The following is a 15,186-nucleotide window of genomic DNA, read 5'->3' on the forward strand; positions in this document are numbered from 1 at the left end:
TCACCACACCGCATGGATTTCACTCTAAGCATTAATGGCATGGAATTTATTTAATAACCACTTCATTTATTCCATGCTCATATGCAACATCTTCCCAATCCATTGGTCTCTCCAACATCACCACATTCGAGATCTCCATCCCCCTCATCCTTTCTATTTATAAAAACTCTAAAAGGGCGGTTGTCGATACAAATGTCTATAATAAATATTGCAGATCTCGTTGAGTTGATCTTGATATAGGTCAACGTTGGAGGGGAAACCACTTCGCCGACATAAATTGATGGTTTCCCAAGGACATGCTCAGTGTCCTAAAATAAGCACTTATCGGATCATAACATAAGCTTTTAATTATTTGCAACATTACCTTGTGTATTGAGCATATAAGGATAATTGTAAAAAAAAATTCCTTCAGGTATTCTTGTCACTAACCTTTCCAGGATTGAAGCAAGAAGATCGGATGAATGACAAGCACAAGGTATGTCCAACCAATCAATCATCATACAACATTGAATTAAATTCATCCAAACTTGAATTTTGCAAAATTCAAGCTTGGGGGAGTACTTTACATAAAAACATCCTTTGCCATGTTTGTATGTTGTTGTTCCTACCTTTGAGACATGCTCAATTTGTTAAATACTAATCACACTACTTCATCTCCACTTGAGTAGATCTCTATAAATGCTCTCATGCTACCTTTTTTTGCTTTAGTATATGTCTAGGTTTGAAGTAGTTTCATTTATCTCTTAATTAAGCATGGTGCTTAGTTTAGGAATGATGATCTTACTTCTAAGGGATTTTAAATTAAGCATGATGCTTAGGTTAAAATGCCCTCCTAAATCAAATTAGACATGGTGTCTAGGTTGATTTTTGAGCCGATAGTATGCTATAGTAGATATTGGATATTTTGTTGGATTAACCCCTGCAGGAAAACTTTCAATATCGACCTGGGAAGTCCTGAGATAAACTCACATTGGAGACAAAGATAGAGATACATGAAGTTTAACAATTTACACAAGGAAGGCATAGCTCACAAGAGATGATCCATGGACGGTGCCACAAACACGATGCAAAACAACTAAGAAATGAAAGCTTCCACAAGGTGATACTGTACCATCACTCTTCAAGTAAGGTAACATCTTAAGGTACTTGACTATCACTTTTATAAGCTTCTCCTTGGTTCTGGCATTCACATGAATAAAAGAGACAAACATGTATGTTTTACAACTATAGATTAACCAACCCAATTGATTCAATATGTTTAGTCCTTCCACTTTTGTGATCCCACACTCCTAATCATATGAACTAAAATGTTGCACACGCAATCTTTGGAAGATATATATAAAAAACATAAGTATAGATAGATTATCTTTCCATTAGGTTGAGTGATCTAATCTGACAAATGTTTTAAATGGTACACTCATGATCTTATTATCCATCAACTTTGTCTTGCTCACTATGCTTAAGGTCAAGAGAAGAACAAATACACTTGTGGTTCTGTTGGTGTTTTCCACCAACAGGGCCCATGCACTTGATCTCTGCCTTGTCTCTATGAGCAGGTACACTTCGAGCAAAATATGAAGGAGTTTTACAACTCCCAGACTCCACCAAGTGAAGAACCTAGATCTACGAGTACACGCACACTGGAGATACTGGACACTCAGGCAATCACTGCCCTGAGATACTTGAGGACGTAACTACTGGAGTAACCCCGTTGTGGAAGTAATTACTGACCTTCTGCCGGTCAAGAGAGACAATCCAGGACGCCCCGTCATCCCGATCTCCATCGGCATGGTGGACTTCCTAGAAGCACTCTACGACTTTGGCTCTAGCGTCAACATTATGCCCAGGGTATCCTTTATTAGAAACAGCAATGTGTTTGCAGCTTGCAGATCGTACGCTAAGTTTCCCAAAGGGAATATTGAAGAACCTCTGCATCCAAGTTGGTACCTTGTACGCCCCAGCAGACTTCGTGGTGATAGAGACTGGTACTGATGAGAGGGCACTCTTCATCTTAGGGACGCCATTCCTGAACACCTCAGGAGCTGTCATCTACGCTAGTACTGCCAAGATCAGTTTCTACATCAAGGGGAGGAAGGAGACGTTTTCCTTCAAGAACAAGAATACACAAATCTCAGAGCAATCCCAACATGAACCTAGGAAGAGGACCAACAGGAGGAACAAGAACAATCAAATGTGGACCGTGTCAGCTAAGATGGTCACTGCAGTTCAAGGAGGTCAAGATCGTCGATTTAAGTCACCGTTCCTGACCAAAAAGGATGACCCAGGTATGCCAAGCATCCAGTGCTCCATAAATGGATACAACTTCCAGAAGACGCTTTGCAACACCAGGTCAAGCGTCAACATAATGGCCGCAGTCACCTATCAGCTCCTGTTCGGAACCATGCCCCTAAAATCGACATACATTCAGCTCCAGATGGCAGATCAGAAAGGTTGAAGGTATAGTAACTGATGTCCCTGTCAAAATAGATGATCATTCACGTTATTGGCATGGGGGAAGACGAGTACGATCCACTGATCATCCTTGGGAGACTATTCCTCAGCACCGTTAAAGCAATCATCTACATTGGAACCAGAGAAGTCCACATGCACTTCACCTCTGAGAAGGTATGCCGCTGTTTTACTGACCCTAACTATATAGTTGAAGACTCTAAGCAGGTCAGGATAAGAAGACGATGCAACCGCAACCAGAGTAGGCAAATCATCAAGGACGGATGGGCAGACTATGAGGGAGAAGTGATAAGGTCTGAAGACATACAACTTGAACAGAACTGTCCTGAGGAGACCGTAGCACCGAGTCAGGTATGGAGAGAGAAGATAGTTATACACGAAGAGGAGGCGCTGCCGGAACCACCGACTACGCCATCCAGTGAATCCCAGGACAACTAAGAAAATGGAGAGTCCCGTTCGGAGGACTTAAAAACACCGAACGCCTTGCCAAGAGGTAAACTAGAAGTTATCCTTTTTCCTTTCAATTATTTAAAATAGATTGCTTAGTTAATCAGGTTCATATCATCTTGAAAAGAAAATAAAAATGTTAAAAAATAGTAAGCCCCATGTGAGTATGCTCATGGCATAAAACCCATAAGTACATTCACTGTGGTGGCATAAAAATGAAATAAATATATTCCTGTCCTATAAAAATAAAATTATAAAAATAAAATTATGATCCTACTAAAGAGAGTAACATTTATTGAGGAGGCTCAACATGATAAAGGCTAGATATTTATGCTAACACTTAACCAGTTCCACAAAGCTTTGTTGTCTATTTGAGCTCCACATAATTCAAGGATCAAAGAAGACTAGCAGACAGAGGATATCCTAATCGCTGTCAGTGTGCTGCCGACATTCAAATACACCTCCGCCACCTCCTAGCTACATCAGAAGAAATTACGTCAAAATCCAGCTTGGGGGAGAGCACCCCATTTATCCGGCTAAGTGTTTCTACTCACGTTTATACTTTACTCAAATAATAAAAAGATGCATAATCATAAAAACCTAAATAAAGATTTTATGTTGTTTGCTTAGTTTGCTGAATAAATAAATAAATAAATAAAGTTTGCTATGAACCCACATGATAAGCTCTCACATGGAAATGATGAATAGTTGCTCTGCCATGACTAGTTCTCAAAATTGAAATCTCTCTCAAGTTTAGGCATGACTGGTATTAATTAAGATTTGCTCTAAACCTGAACTTGTGGGAAGAGTACTTGATCTAGAGTCTAAGTCGTTAACAGATACGATATGGGAAGGTTGAGCTGCTGTTTATCTGTTCCTAGAGATGCTAGAATTCTGGAGAATTTTATCTTTGAAAATCTTTAAAATGTTGCATGACGAGTTCCTGTATGATGAGAGTTTAAATTCCTACCACAGCCATATATACATGCTTGCTAGACTTTGAGCCACATATTTACTTTTTACTGCTTATGAGCATTGAGTGTGGTCATGTTGTGTAGACCCTTAGGAGCTTGTCATGTGGTTAAATCAAGATTCACTTGCACGTTCACTCATACATGCTGCTTCTACTCCGGAAGTACGCATCCACATATATCCACCCATTTTGATCTCCAGATTCATCCAAAATTATTCTACTCGTATCTAGGAGAGAATAGCCAAAAACATTATCCTATCCCTGTTATTCCCCATGAAATAAATGCTCCAGTTATCTTGGTTACTACCACTTCCTATATTATTTCAAGAGATGAGTGATCTAATAAAAGAGAGAAAAAAAAAGATACGAGGAAATAAAAAGGAGCAAGTGCCCGAAACCTCGAAAGAAAAGAAAAAGTGAGACGAGAGGTAAAAATGGACAAGTGTCCGATAGTAGAATTAGGGGCACAAGATACCCACCTGAGAGAAAAGAGAAAAAAGAAAATATAGAGCATCTCATTCTCCTCAAAAAGTTTCAAAAGAGCAAGAAAGGTATGTATCCCCTCAAAAGAGCAAAAGTAGAATTAGACTTTCACCATTGTTATCACTATCATTACCATACACCATTCATTCGCCACACATGCACATCTTGATTTGACTTATTGACTTGTTACTCTGGATAAATGGTTTGACTATGCAATAAATGTCTTGTAAGTATGTATTAGCTGTCTCCCACCTATGAGCTCCAGATATCACAACCTTGTTAGAGTAGGGTGAGAGAGAAGGCAATGCCACTATGCCGCATACCAAAAATACCACATACTTTGAGAGAAGGCATACACTATTACTGCCTTGGTAAGGATCTAGAAATTCCACAAAAGAGAGACTAGAGAGTCATACAAGGAATCTCTGAGTTTTATTTGAAAATCTACAAAAACTCCAGAGCTATAGTCAATCGAAGAACAAGAGACATGGCGCTTGACTAGACCGTTCTATCTTTTAACTACTCAAGACAGAAGTGACGGTTACAAGCCCCATGGTGGAAGGTAAAATGAGTAAGTTTAAATCTTAACAGTTTACCCTAACCCAGAGATGAGATCTTGTTTAAACACATGTGTATCTTTAAGGCATGAAACCACTGCAGAAACTCTTGTGTCCATCTTTGCTCAGGGACGAGCAAATGTTAAGCTTGGGGGAGCTTGTTGACGATCCTTAATGCTCACATTTAACCATCAACTAATCATGGAAAAGGACCTATATGCAACCAACATCCAAAATAGGGTTTCAACTGATAGAATTCCACGAGTTTTGGTGTTTGTCCATTTCTACAGGGGGTTATCAGGAAATACAGACGAAAGGCCCACACGTCGGGTTTACATAGAGATATTAACATGCCGCACAATTTTCTATCATCTAGAAGACTCCAGAAGCCAGGGGAACGAAGCGGAGGCCGAGAGGGCTCAGGCACAGGGCGCCCGCCCTAGTCCTGAGGGCGCCTGCCATGCTAGAGTGCTCAATCAGAGTCCAATTCGGGGACAACGCTCCACCGACCTAAAGGATCAAGGAAAACCGTGTGATTAATGTCGGTTTGATCCAACGACCCAGATTCATCTAAAAAGACTATATAAGCAAGGCCCCCTGGCCCCTGGAGATCATACCTCTTCTACAGAATCAAAGCTAGGGTTTTAATTCTTCATCCAAGTAGAGAGGATCCCTCTAGTTTTTCTAGTTCTACCTCTAGTTCATCTAGATCTAGTTCTAGTTCATCTAGTTCTAGTTCTAGTTCCTCTAGTTCTAGTTCTAGTTAGTTCTAGTTGTAATATAGAAAATAGGGACAGAGGAGAGGAGAGCGGAGGAGGAGGAGCCGGATCTGTCGGATCTTCCTCAACATTATACTTTTGCAGCAACTGGTTCGTTCTTCATCGTTCTCCAGGTTCTTCATTTCATAATTCCTGAGTTATCTAATTACTTTTATTTACATTCAAGTTATTTATTGGATCCCCGCTTGCATCAAGTGCTCTAATCTTTGAAACATTAGAGTAGTAATTAATAGATTAGACGGGGTGTTTAGTCTTGCAATTACCTGGAATTGCACCCAATCTTGCGGATTGTTGTGGTAGCCCTAGGGTAGTGACAGCCCTAACGGTCGACGTATTCCACCTCGTTCGGATCGGTGTTTGTAGGACGGTAGTCGGAGCTTCCTAACCCCCTTCTTATCTCTTTCTATGGTTAGTGTTCTGATGTCCCGAAATAGATAATCTTGAAGTAATTCTTGATTCTTAGATCAACTAGAGAACTCTCAGGAAACTTCCTCTCTTCCCACCAGAAATAATTATATAGTTATCCTTGGGCAATCTTAAATCTTAATTAGTACACTCACGTTCCCGGTGGAAAATCAATACTATGGAATAGTCTCGGGTGAAGGCTACATCGGTATCCGTGCGCTTGCGGATTTTTCTGTTTGCGTTTAAAATACCCAACAACAGTACACTCGGCCGATAGCAAATAATGCCTTAATTTAATGCAAGAAAAATACAGGCACAAGCATAATTTTTCAATAGCCGAATACCTTGTCTCAGCATCCACCATTCTTCTACTTAAGTAATAAATCACACGTTCTTTCCCTTCAAATTCTTGACTGAGAGCTGAACCGATAACTGTATCATCGGTAGACAAATATAATCTGAAAGGTTTTCCATACTGAGGTGGAACCAATACTGGAGGATTTGTCAAATAATTCTTAATTTCATCCAAAGCCAATTGTTTCTCTTTTCCCCACACAAATTCCTGATCAGCTTTCAACTTAAGTAAAGTGCTGAAAGCTCAGATCTTACCTGACAAATTGGATATAAATCGTGTGATAAAATTAATCTTGCCGATCACGGACTGAAGCTCAGTTTTGTTGGTAGGAGCAACTATTTTGTTGATTGCGTCAATGGATCTCCTAGTAATTTTAATCCCTCTGATGTACCATGAATCCCAGAAACTGACACGATGATACACCAAACGCACATTTATTAGGGTTCATCGTTAAACCATGCTTCCTTGTGCACTCCAATACTTTTCACAAATCGGCCAGATGCTTTATGAAATCCCCAGACTTAACCACCACATCGTCAATATAGATTTCTACCAATTTGACGATGAATTCATAGAAAATAAAATTCATGGCCCTCTGATAAGTAGCACCCGCATTTTTCAAGCCAAAAGTCATGACTATCTACTCAAATAACCCAACATGACCAGCACACCTAAATGCAGTCTTGGGAATATCTTCTTCAGCCATGAATATTTGATTGTACCCTACATTGCCATCCATGAAACTAATAATCTGATACCCAGCTACAGCATAAACCAACAAATCGGCAACTAGCATTGGATAACCATCCATCAGCGTAGCTTTGTTGATATTTCTAAAGTCAATGCATACACAAAGCTTTCCATTCTTCTTGTAGTCAATAACAACATTGGAAATTCATTCAGCATACCGACATTGCCGAATAAACTTAGCTTCAATGAGTTTGGTTATTTCAACCTTAATATTAGAAAGAATATTAGGGTTACATCGGCGTGCTGGATGCTGATGTGGCCGAAATCCAGATTTAATGGGTAATCGATGTTCGACAATCGATCGGTCTAAACCAGGCATCTCAGTATAATCCCAAGGAAATCAATCTTTATATTCTTTTAACAAATCAGTCAATTGTTGTTTACATCCAGAATCTAACTTAGCACTAATAAAAGTAGGCCTTTGCCTATCACCACTACCTATATCTACTTATATTAATTCATCAACCGATGAAAATCCCTTTCCTAACTTTCCATCATCGGTGAACCTATCCATTAAAATTCTTTATCACAACCGACTGCTTGGATCGGTGGAATTTCATAAGCAACAACCTTAAGGAAATCTTTCTCCCAAAATTCTCCCGATATGCATCTAGTTTGCTCATAGGTGTCTGATTATGCCGACGCAATAACGTAGGAAGCATCTCTAGGAACAACTTCAATTTTATCACCTACGCATTAAACAAGGCATTGATGCATTGTAGAAGGAATACAACAATTGGCATGAATCTAATCCCTTCCCAGCAGTAGATTGTATGCACCTTTACCATTGATGACAAAGAATGTTGTCGGCAAGGTCTTGCTGCCGATGGTCAACTCAACACATATAGCTCCCTTAGCTAGAGACACATTTCCTTCAAAATCCTTCAACATCATATCGGTCTTGGTTAAATCCTGATCTCCTTTGCCAAGTTTCCAACACATCACATACGGCATGATGTTAATTGCAGCTCCTCCATCAATAAGTATTTTGGAAATCAGCTGCCCATCAACCCTGCCTTTAACAAACAAGGCTTTAAGATGCTGCCTTTCGTCATCGGAAGGTTTCTCAAAGATAGCTGTCATTGGATCAAGTGCCAACTAAGCTATATGATCAGGGAGACTTATCTCCTCATCATCGCTAAATGGCACAAGAAACTCCATCGGCAACATAAATACCATGTCAACATCTGTCGATGGTCCTTTTCCTTTGCGATCCAATTGCTGCCGATCCTCAGACTTGGAAGAATTTTCCTCCCTATACAAATCTTCTTGACGCTCCCATTGCATCCTCCTCCTTTGCGTCCTTGTTAATCCCTCAATACACCACTGAGGAAGCTTTGTCTTCCACACTAGCTGATAGTGGACTTCTTTTGATTCTACACGATGAATATTTGAATCTCTACAGAATATAAACTCATCGGGAACCCATGCATTTGCCATCTCCTCAAGTTCTTCTTGATTCCTAGGGAAAGGACTGACATGATAACCAAGCCTATCATGCACACTGAGTCTGCCGCCTACCGATTGTGAACTGAAGTTCTTCCCCTGATCGGTCCATTGAAACATCGATCATCGTTTTGATACATCTGATCTACCCGATCATGTCGTCGATAACCATTACACTCAGGGCAATCTTGGATAGTCGGCAGCTTGATATTTCATTCCCAGCAATGAACAAAGAATGGGCAATCCAAATGATCTCTATGCCGATTCCACTCATGTCGACGCCTTTCCTCCTCTTGACGTCAATCTTCTTGCTGACGGCGATACTGATCTTCGCATTGTTGCCATGTTTCCCATGGCCGTCTATGGGTAATTACGATGCCAGATTCGGAGGCCGTCTAGAACTACTACCTTCCCTTATCAAACTCTTTCCCTTAGCGTCATCGGTAGTCACTTGATGTTGGGGATCTACCCATGCGCTCTTTTCAGCTGCTTCCGATGTTAAAACCTTAGTTTTACCATTGGTGCCTAACATATTTGTGAGAAAGGGATGTTGATCAGTCTTCATTGGCTTCTAAGTTTTGGAGCTATCAAACTTAATTCGCCAAGATTCTATAGCCGATTGCAATTGCTGCCTAAACACTTTGCACTCATTTGTGCTATGTGATGTTGCATTATGCCATTTGCAATACTTGATTTTCTTTAGCTCTTGTGCCGATGGGATTACATGAATCAGTGACAACTTAATCTATCCTTCCTAAAGCAAGAAATCAAATATCCTATCGGCTTTGGTGATATCAAAAGCAAACTTTTCTGGTTCCTTTTGACCAAAAGGACAATACATCGGCTTTTTGTTCTTTACCCATTCTGCTAAGTCGGTGACTGGTTCTTCATCAGAATCAGAACTTATTGCCTCATCAACAAATGATACATTCTTATTCTAGGCTTTCCTAGGTTCAAAAGTTTTGATATCTTGATCAGAAATACTTTGCACCAAATGACTCAAACTTTCTAATTCTTGAGAAGCATATTTATCTTTGATATGTGGTAATAACCCCTGGAAAGCTAAATCGGCTAACTGCCGATCATCCAGAACCACACTGTAACACTTGTTCTTTACATCCCGCAGCCTCTGCACAAAGCTTTCCACCAATTCATCATTACATTGTCTGAATCTTACTAAATCAGTAATCTTCTTCTCATGAACTCTAGAAAAGAAATACGTATGAAACTGCTTCTCTAGATCGGCACATGTAATGACTAAGTTTGGAGGCAACGAAATAAACCAGGTAAATGCCGATCCTGACAAGGACGATGAAAATAAACTAACACTTAACTCATCTTTGTTGGCAGCTTCTCCACACTTGATGATGAACCAATTTACGTGATCCAAGGTTGATGTGTCATCTTTTCCAGAGAATTTAATGAAATATGGTACCTTGTACCGATTTGGAAGCGGAATTAAATCATATGCAGGGGGATACGGTGTCTGATAAGAATATATATGAACCTTGGGTTTTATCTCGAACTGATCCCTCATAACCTCTTCTATCTTATCGGCCCAATATGCATCGGCATCCTGCCGGTGTGCGGGTTAAATTTATGGCACCTACTGATAAGGTTCCACGTGTCTCTGGGGTACACGATCTCCAAGAAACATCACATTGGCCATAGTTTGTTGATCACTGTGGGGGTATAAACCCCTATACCCTTACAGCTAGACTTGGGCTAGGAGGCTTGGCCCACTACGAGACAAGCTCAAGGTTTGATCTGACAGCTCGGAGTTTTGCACAAGGAAACAAGACGTGGAGATCAAGCAGGATTCTAGTCGGTTAGAATAGGAATTGATAATGAACTGTCTATTGCAATTGTAACCGACTAGGATTAGTTTCCAGATCTGTAACCCTGCCCTCCGGACTATATAAGGAGAGGCAAGGGACCCCCCTAGGATATAGACACATTATCTCTCAACACAATCCAATACAATCAGACGCAGGACGTAGGTATTACGCCAACTCGGCGGCCGAACCTGGATAAAAAGCTTGTCCGTGTCTTGCGTCACCATCGAGTTTGTAGTTTGCGCACCGTCTACCGATAAACTACTACCGTGGGTATACCCCAAGGTAGACTGCCGACTAGCTTTCGTCGACAGTGGCGCGCCAGGTAGGGGGTGTGCGTGCAACTTCTCCGGCGAACAAGATGGTCATGATCCCAGCTTCCGCGGCCGTGCCTGAAGGCCTCACGTTCACCGTCGGCCAGATCACGTGGACGACGCGCAGCGGCGGCCTCACAACCACGGTTTCGAAAGAAACTCAGATCCAATCTGAGAACACGTCGACTCCGACCACTCGCGTGGCGGAACCGAGCGCCCGACCACCGCTCCCGCTCTACAAGGGAAAGAAGATCGACTGCTCGGACCTTCTCCAAGCGCTCGATCGCGCCGATTCCAAGCTACTTGAAGCCTCCCAACTAGTGGACGGAATCCTGCGTCAGCCTGATCAAGGTGCCCCAACGGATTTTTTCAAATCCCGTCGGCCAACTCGTGTCGTTACACACGAACGGCTGGGAACGTCTCTGACGATAACCTCAACTCCCTCAGGACGATCCGTCAAGCTCAAGAAGGGAGACTATCCTTGCGGCCTGAACAACTCGGCCTCTCTCTACTTGCGGCACATCCAATCTGTTTTCAGCAAAGCGGGTTGGTCGCCAAAAATGAACAGTCGTCACTACGTCAACATGGTGACAGTCCAAGAACTACGGGACGGTCAGGTTTCCAGTACCAACTCGAGCACCGGTTCCGTCCCCACCGAAGTTATAAACACCGAAGACGAGGACTACGACTTGGATTTGCCTTCACACCCTCCGGGTTTCCCTCGTTTCCCGGTATTTCCCCCCCGGCGAGGGGATATTGTTTTCAACGTCAGCGCCGACGAGCCGGTCGTTGATGGAGAAACTGATGAGCAGAGGCAACTCCGCGAACAGCGCAACGCCGATCGCGCCCGACGACGCGCAGACGAGCAACAACAAATTCCACCGCATAATCTTAACAACGCTTTTGACATGGTCGGGGATCAGCCAGTCTACAAGACGCCAAGCGCCAACGTAGCTGTCGCCATAGCTAATCTAGATCGACTCCCTGATACCCCTCAGTGCCAGGGGGTTCGGACCAGCATCCGAGCACACCTGATCGCCGCAATGGGACAGACAACCACTCTGCTCAAGAGAGTCCAGGACGTCTCTTATACGGAAGCCACCTCCGACCAGACTAATCGTAGCCGGACCTCACCGCCTCCCAGCAGGCGTCACCGCAGCCGCTCTCCCGACAACCGTCGAAAAGATTCACGGCATGACGATGGTGGTCGGGACACTGACGGTCACCGCGAGCAGAACCGCAGACGCGGTCAAGAAGTAAACCAGCACAGGGATCTCCGGCACAACATCCCTCCCAAAGATGCCCGGGACCGCATCAACAGGCGCGCCACAGAGAGAGCAGTCCACAAAAACCTGCGCCGTTTCGAGTACGATGCAACGCACGGCCCCCCGAGCCTAAGACAGTTCTCCTCACACCTTCGCCAGGTCGTGTGGCCCCGCAATTTCAAGCTCGAAAAACTTAAAAAATACGATGGCAAGGAAAATCCAGAGAACTGGATCACTCTCTATGAAATCGCCGTCCGATCAGCAGCGGGAGATGAGCACGTCATGGCCAACTACTTCCCCGTAGTCCTCGACCAGGCTGGTCATCAGTGGCTTCTTGGCTTGCCCGAGGACTCCTTCGACTCTTGGGAAGAGCTACGCCAGGCTTTCATTGACAACTTCATCGCCACATGCGAGCAGCCTGGAAACAAGTATGACCTCGAAAGGATAAGGGACAGGAAGAACGAACCTCTACGCGATTACATCCGACGATTCTCGGATATGCGCCTTAAGATCCCGAAGATTTCCCACGACGAGGCCATCTCTGTCTTCATCAAGGGCCTGCGTTTCCATGAAGCGCTAAGGAACAAGCTGTTGCGTAAACGACCAACAACGGTGGCGGAGCTCCTCGCCACGGCCAAAAATTATGCCGACGCCGACGACGCAGAAAAACTAATCTGAGACGATGCGAGAGGTCCCGACCAGCCTCCCAGCGAGATGACGGTCGTGGTCGATACGACAACAGGAACAACCGCCGCCACGACAACCGCGATCACAGAGAAGGTTGGGATCGGCGGCGCGACAACCGCGACGATTTTAGAGGAAAACGCCCCCGTGACTACGACCACGAAGTAAATACGGTCAAGCGTCCCAACGGGCGGCGGGACTACCAAGAAGACTACAACAAAACTTTGAAGGGACCGTGCCAACTACATCCAAAGTCTAATCATACCATGGAAGAGTGCCGCGTCCTCAAAAGCATCTATACACGGCGGGCCGCCCAAGACGACTCCGCTAAGAAAAATGGCAAGCGAGACGGGCACGACCACGAAGACGAGGATGAGGACCAAGATAGGGACCCCCGACACCAATACGTCAGCCCCACTGACGTGGTCCACTCCATCTTCGGGGGCAAGGTCTCCATCGAATCTAAGCGAGAAAGAAAGCTATTAAAGAGAGCCTGCCTCAACATAGACAGCACGGACGGGCTGATCGCAGACCCAAAATTTCCCCCGTGGTCGCACAGGGATATCTCATTCAGCAGGAAGGACCAGTAGGCCGCTATCCCAGAGCCAGGTCGTTTCCCTCTGATCCTGGACCCTTGCATCAACAGCATCAGATTCGAGCGCGTGCTCGTGGATGGGGGAAGCTCCATCGACATCCTCTTCCGCAACAGCCTGCCCGCTCTCAAGATATCTCCTGCACAACTAAAACCCTACGATGCCCAATTCTGGGGGGTTTTGCCAGGACAGAGTTCAGTGCCCCTCGGACAGATAACATTGCCTGTCCAATTCGGCACACCCGACCACTTTCGGACAGAGTTCATCAACTTCGTGGTCGCGGACTTCGACGGGACCTACCACGCTATACTGGGCCGACCATCGCTGACAAAGTTCATGGCAGTCCCGCACTACTCATACCTGGTCCTTAAAATGCCTACGGAGAAGGGTGTCCTAACCGTCAGAGGCAACATCTACACCGCGTATACCTGCGAAGAAGAGAGCTTCAAGATCACCGAAGCAATAGACCTCTCAATCCGCATGGCAGAAACAACAACCCAAGCCGCGCAGCTACCCCCCGACCAGCTCCGACTACCCTAGCACGAGACAGCCAGGAAGAATTCAAAATCCAAGGAGTACAAGGAAGTACAGCTGGTCGACGGCAGCCCCGAGAAGACGGCCCTCATCGGGGCCAATCTGGACCCAAAATAGGAAGACGCGCTCGTCAGCTTTCTAAGGGTCAACGTGAGCGTTTTCGCATGGAAACCCGCAGACATGCCCGGCGTCCCACGAAACCTAATCGAGCACTCCTTAAATGTCTCGAAGACCGCAAGACCAATCAAGCAAAAGCTGCGACGGTTCGCTCGTGACAAAAAGGAGGCTATTAGGACAGAAATAACACGGCTTCTAGCAGCCGGATTCATAAAAGAAGTGTATCATCCCGATTGGCTCGCCAATCCGGTTCTTGTACGCAAAAAGAATAATGAATGGAGAATGTGCGTTGATTACACTGATCTCAATAAACACTGTCCTAAAGATCCTTTTGGTCTCCCTCGCATTGACGAGGTGGTCGACTCAACGGCCGGATGCGAACTCCTCTCTTTTCTAGATTGCTACTCTGGTTATCACCAGATCTCGCTAAAGGAAGACGATCAGATAAAAACATCCTTCATTACTCCTTTTGGTGCATACTGCTACACGACCATGTCCTTCGGACTCATAAATGCCGGAGCCACTTATCAACGGGCTATCCAGCAATGCCTCCACGACGAGATCCGTGATGACCTCGTCGAGGCCTATGTAGACGACGTGGTCGTAAAAACAAGGGACGCGAGCACCTTAATCGACAACTTAGACCGCACTTTCAAGGCGCTTAATAGGTACAAGTGGAAGCTTAACCCCAAAAAGTGCATCTTTGGTGTTCCTTCTGGTATACTGCTCGGAAACGTTGTCAGTCGGGACGGCATACGACCAAACCCTTCAAAAGTAAAAGCAGTACTCGACATGCGGCCACCCAAGAATGTCAAGGATATTTAGAAGCTTACCGGATGTATGGCCGCCCTCAGTCGCTTCATCTCAAGACTAGGAGAAAAAGGCCTCCCTTTCTTCAAACTCTTGAAAGCATCGGAAAAATTTTCTTGGACAGAGGAAGCCGACGCCGCATTCACTCAGCTCAAGACTTTTCTCACTTCGCCACCTGTCCTTACAGCGCCTCAGCCCGATGAAGACCTACTCCTTTACATTGCTGCAACCGACAGGGTTGTTTCCACAGCAATAGTGGTCGAGCGAGATGAACCAGGTCATGCCTATAAGGTCCAGAGACCCGTTTACTTCATAAGTGAGGTCTTAAACGAGTCCAAGGCCAGGTATCCACAAATACAGAAGCTCATAT

This window comes from Sorghum bicolor, chromosome 8, assembly GCF_000003195.3.
Source record: "Sorghum bicolor cultivar BTx623 chromosome 8, Sorghum_bicolor_NCBIv3, whole genome shotgun sequence".
Taxonomy (NCBI): domain Eukaryota; kingdom Viridiplantae; phylum Streptophyta; class Magnoliopsida; order Poales; family Poaceae; genus Sorghum; species Sorghum bicolor.